The following is a 5,996-nucleotide window of genomic DNA, read 5'->3' as shown; positions in this document are numbered from 1 at the left end:
ATGCTGGTCACGCAAGCGCTGGGGCGGAGCACGGGGCCGGTGAACATGGCGCGGCGCTTGATGAGTAGCCGCGCGTGGTCCCTGTCGTCGCCGGCCTCCCCGCAGCCACGCTACCGGAGCATCATCACCGTGCTGAGCATCGACGGCGGCGGCGTCCGTGGGATCATCCCCGGCACCATCCTTGCTTTACTCGAAGAGAAGCTCCAGGTTACTAATAACTAAGTTCTCCATATGATTTTTTTTTTGAAACGGAGTTCTCCATATAATTTAGGCAATCATGGTGCTTGCACTTGCACGCATCCATCGGTATATATATATGGTGTGTTTGAGCAGTTGTCGTGGCTGCGTGCGTAGGAGCTCGATGGGCCGGACGCAAGGATCACGGACTACTTCGACGTGGTCGCAGGGACGAGCACCGGAGGCCTGGTGGCTGCCATGCTCAACGCGCCCAACCCCAAGGGCCGCCCGCTCTTTGCCGCCAAGGATGTCAACAAGTTTTACCTCGAGCACTGCCCGAATATCTTCCCTGCCATCTGGTGAGGAGATGATTACTGTATGCATACTTTTAAATAGCGCGCTGTCACGCAGAAATACAAACTAGTGCTCGCGGTGCTATAGCATTTGGAGGAGCAACATGCTAATCCATTTAGCGTCATTTCACATCATTTGTCATGCTATAGTGTCAACTTATCGCGCTAATACTCCGGTCGCTATTCGCCCTTCTATTTAAAAGTTGAACTACTACTCTGTGAACACATATAAGACGGCTTATATTTGTTTATACACAGGGAGTATATGACTAGCTGCCTCGTGCAACTACGCTCAATGAAAGTACTCATGAGCTATTTACAATCTGTTTTGCAGCAAAGGGCCTATGGTTTGGCTCAGGAGCATGATGGGGCCCAAGCGGTCGTGAAGGAGCTGCTCGGCGACACGCGAGTCCATCAGACCCTCAAGAACATTGTCATTCCCACTTTTGACATCAAGCTCCTCCAGCCTACCATCTTTTCAACCTACGATGTACGTACGTAGAAGAACACAAACAAATCCATAGTGGCATGTCATTCAAATTGAATTATTTTGGTTGCCATTGTTTTTACATAACTAATAAAGTACGATTGTGTACATCAAGCGATGCAGTGACCGAAGGTTTATCTGTCTTTCAAAGTAAAAATATAAAATTAATAACATATATATGAAACGAAATTTGTACAGGCCATGAGAGATGTCTCCAAGAATGCTCTTCTGTCGGACGTCTGCATTAGCACGTCCGCCGCGCCGACCTATCTCCCCGGCCACCATTTCGAGACCAAGGACAAAGACGGCAAGACCCGGGCCTTCAACCTAATCGACGGAGGCGTCGTGGCTAACAATCCGGTAACTCGTGAGCACTAACACGACAAGCCAGCTTGATATGAGCTTGCTAACATAATTATGATATGTACTAGCTAACTCCTGTGATGCTGATGTGCGCCTCACTAACTTATATGGACTTGCATGCGCAGACGCTGTTGGCGATGACCCACATAAGCAAGCAGATCCTGCTGGGAAACCTGAACTTCTTCCCCAACAAGCCTGCGGGTTACGGCAAGTTCATGATCCTTTCGCTGGGCACCGGCACCGCTAAGATCGTAGAGAAGTTTGACGCAATTGAGTGCGGCAAGTGGGCCCTTCTCGGGTGGCTCTACAAGAGAGGTGCCACGCCGATCATTGATAGCTTCAGCGAGGCTAGTGCCGACCTCGTTGACATCCAAGCATCCGTGCTCTTTCAGACCCTGCACTGCAACAAGTGCTATCTCCGGATCCAGTACAACGAGCTCACCAGCGAAATGGCCTCCGTTGACGTGTCCACATCGAAGAACCTCAACGGGCTTGTTGGCATTGGCAAAGCGCTGCTAAAGAGACAGGTGTGCAAGATGAACGTCGAGACAGGCACGAATGAGCCCGATCTAAAGAGGGGCACCAACGAGGAGGAACTAGTCCATTTTGCCCGTATGTTGTCGGAAGAGCGCGACACTCGGAAGGTGGGCTACAAACATGGATAGTATGAATATTTGCTTCTGTCTGTATTTGATGACCCTTGCATGTTGGATATTTATGTGGCTTTCGAGATTTGTTCAGATGGTTATTGTCTAATGTGGAATTATTCATATAATTAACTTGACAAAAAAAGGTGGAATATTACTCAAGAAAATAATACTCGTGGTTTTGAGGACGGTTGTGCTTTTCAGAGCAGTACATGGCGGAAACAAACGCTCCTGAAATTCTTTTGGACACTTTAGGAACAAACGCTCCTGAAATTTTTGAAATTTTTGGAAACCGGATTTTCTGGCCCCTACCAGAAACAAAATATTATTGTTTATTTTGAAACAAATAGGTTGATTCGGCCCGGATTTTAGTCATGCTTTTGTGTGAGCTTGCGACTATGATAAGACTCATGCCAGAGTTGAGCTTGTGATACTAATACCCTCTATTCAACTGCCTTTTTGGTGATGCTACTTACAATATCCAACTGCCTTTTTTGTGGTGCCACTCACAATGTTGAGACTAGACTATAGAGACCTATTTGTGGACTCAATTTCCGTGTGTTTGATTATTTCACTGTTTCCAAAAAAACATGTAACACCAAGCAACTTAACTAACCATGATAAAATGTGTTGGTTCTGAGTCTATAATGTACTAGTTTCTAGCACACACAATTGAATTGTGCATGTGAGATCATTTCCATTCTAATCACGTGGGTTAACAGCCTGTAGAGCTGATCTTGCAAAACAAAACCAAGTCTTTGGCCCTATACTGCTATGAAAGTACACATACTTACATATAAAATACTCAATTTGCATGTGTTTATTCTGTATTGTATTCCAGCATAACCATCCTAGGCACCTTGAGTACTACTTAAGATTCCGCCTTCTTTTCCTCGAGTTAATAATATGAAGAATTCCACATTACATATGTTAATAATATGAATAATGCCACATTGGACAATAACTATATGAAGAAATGCTGAAAGCCATATAAATATCCAACAGGCATACATACAGCATCAAATTCAAACAAGAGCAAATATTCAAACTATCCACCAAGTTCGTTGGCCAACTTCTGAAATCTGGCTTTGCGCTCTTCCGATAGCATGCGTGCGAAATGGGCCAGTTCCTCCTTGTTAGTGCCCCTCTTTAGATTGGGCTCGTTCTTGCCGGTCTCGACGTTCACCATGCACACCTGCCTCTTTAGCAGCACCTCGCCAACAACAATGAGCCCGTTGAGGTGCTTTGATGTGGACACATCAACGGAGGCCATGTCGCCGGTAAGCTTGTCCTCCTGGATCCGGAGGTAATGCTTGTTGCAGTGTAGTGCCTGAAAGAGCACAGACGCCTGGATGTGGACAAGGTCGGCACTGGCCTCGCTGAAGCTGTCAATGATCGGCGTGGCACCCCTCTTGTAGAGCCACCCGAGAAGGCCCCACTTACTGCACTCAGCTACGTCAAACTTCTCTTCCATCTTGGCGGTGCCGGTGCCCAGCGAAAGCATCATGAACTTGCCGTAGTCCGCAGGCTTGATAGGGAAGTAGTCCGGGTTTCCCATCAGGATCTGCTTGCTTACATGGGTCATTGCCAGCAGCGTCTGCGCATGCACGTCCATGTAAGTTAGTGAGGCGCACATCAGCATCACATAAGTCAACTAGTACAGATCATATAAGCCTAATTTAGCTTTAACAAGACGCCATCAAGGTTAGCACGAGTTACCGGATTGTTAGCAACGACGCCTCCATCGATGAGGTTGAAAGCCCGGGTCTTGCCATCTTTGTCTCCTTGGTCTCAAATGGTGGCCAGGGAGGTAGGTCGGTGCTGCGGACGTGCTGATACAGACATCTGACAGAAGAGCATTCTTGGAGACATCCCTCATGGCCTATAAAGATTTCCTTATTACTCTAGGTTTCCTTCCTTGTAGTTCAACTCTATTGCATGAAACAACTTGTTCCTCTTAACATGGATGCACATGAATCTTTTTTCTGCTCTTCTACGCACGTACGTCATAGGTGGAGAAGATTGTAGGCTGGTGGAGCTTCATATCGAAGGTGGGGATGACGATGTTCTTGAGCGTCTGATCGACTCGCGTGTCGCCAAGCAGTTCCTTGACGACCTTGTGCAGGTGCTGGCCGTTGTACTTGGGCCCCATCATGCTCTTGAGCCAGCCCAGAGGTCCTTTGCTGCACGACAGAGAGTACATAGTTCATGAGTACTCTCGTTTAAGATTTGATTCCGCGAATGTAATCCTTACTAGACGGCAGGGAAGATATTCGGGCAGTGTTCGAGGTAGAACGTGTTGACATCCTTGGCGGCGAAGAGTGGGCGGCCTTGGGCGTTGGGCGCGGTGAGCATGGCGGCCACCAGGCCCCCCATGCTCGTCCCGGCGACCACGTCGAAGTAGTCCGCGATCCTCGCGTCTGGCCCATCAAGCTCCTAGGCACACCCAAGAATTCATTTGCCGATTTGTGCCGCTGGTGGATACGTGGAAGTGCAAGCAGGATGGTTGCCTAAATTATATGGAAAACTTAATTAGAAAAGGTGTGATGGCATCCGGGAGTCCCGGCACCCCATTATCAGCCCCGTCCAGTAGTGCTGAGATTCGTGCTGAGGTCTGACTAGGATCAGACCATTTACAGCAAGAGCCAGCTTTGTCAGCATTTCCCTCGTCTAATTGCGTTGGACTGGTCAGTGGCTATAAGCGATAGGCGCCTAGTATCTGCGACTAGCCTGTACCCGACAGGTATGAGGAGGTCACTGTTTTTGCCATGTGACCGGCCATGCCTTCGTACAAGTGTGGTGTGAGGAGGCAGGGGCATGCACTGCAATTTAATTTTGCTACAGACGGAGCTAATGCAGTAAAGAAGTGTTGTCAAATCAATCATGTCAGCTGTATGGCCTAAGAACGGTGGGAAAAGGGCATTCCTGGCAGTGGTAAGATGAGTCTGTTTAGTGCCATTGGCCCATTGCTAGCTATGAGTCTGCCGTGAAAGTGGTCAGACAAAGTTCCAATTGTACTCCTTCTGTTTCATAATGTAGTGCCTATAAATTTTTTGAGAAGTCAAACTTTACAAACTTTAATCAAGTTTATAGAGAAAAATATTTATATTTACAATATCAAAAATATATAATGTGAAACTACATCTTATAATGAATTTAGTGATATATGTTTCGCACTCTAGATGTAAATATTTTTCTTCACAAACTTGATCAAAGTTTGTGAGGTTTGATTTTTAAAAAAATCTATACATTATGGAACGGAAGGAGTAAGAATTACACCCTCTTAATCGTGCAGTCAACCTCACTATGTCGATCGACAAGACAAATCAATCGGCCCGATCGGGAAGTGACAGGTGCAGTGGAATCTGCTACAGTGCCTACGAGGCCCAGCTCCCGCTGTTACTTGTTACTGTTTCAGTAAGTCTGCTAAACAAAAAAAGTTGCAGTGCGTGGCACATATCTCCAGGACTCCTGTTCTGCATTGACGACGGCGATAAAAGGGTGCCGGGACACCTGGGTCCTAAAAGGCCTGTCTCTACTTAGTTAGTCATCTGGAGCTTTTCTTCGAGGAAAGCGAGGATGGTGCCGGGGATGACCCCATGGACGCCGCCACCGTCGATGCTGAGCACGGTGATGATGCTCCCGTAGCGCGGCTGCGGGGTGGCGGGCGATGTCAGCAACCACGCGCGGCTGCTCAGCCCACGCCGCGGCACGTTCACTGGCCCGGTGCTTTGCCCCGGCGCTTGCATGATCGGCATGGTCCCGCTCTACCTCCGACCTAGGAAGACCGGATATCCCTTGGCTTTACAAAAGGTTTCTAGATGTTGCACTTGCAGCCCGGATGGTGCAGTGGCTTTAAATGGTTGGATGGATGCGGTCACGCCTCACGGAGTTGTTCATCAAAAGGAAAAAGGCTCACGGACATCGTATGACTCGTGCTCTCCGGTCGCCGGCGAAAATCAGTGCAAG

The 5,996-nt window shown here is 47.9% G+C and overlaps 2 pseudogenes; one reads left to right on the top strand and one right to left on the bottom strand.

The window, feature by feature from the left end:
- On the top strand, positions 1-2,045 carry LOC119333954 (annotated as a pseudogene).
- Positions 2,046-3,075: 1,030 nt separating this feature from the next.
- On the bottom strand, positions 3,076-5,785 carry LOC119333953 (annotated as a pseudogene).
- Between the last annotated feature and the right edge of the window lie 211 nt (positions 5,786-5,996).

The sequence above is a fragment of the Triticum dicoccoides genome, chromosome 7A (assembly GCF_002162155.2).
Source record: "Triticum dicoccoides isolate Atlit2015 ecotype Zavitan chromosome 7A, WEW_v2.0, whole genome shotgun sequence".
Taxonomy (NCBI): Eukaryota; Viridiplantae; Streptophyta; class Magnoliopsida; order Poales; family Poaceae; genus Triticum; species Triticum dicoccoides.
Note: the sequence above shows the minus strand (reverse complement) of the source record. Positions and strands in the feature narration are given on the sequence as shown.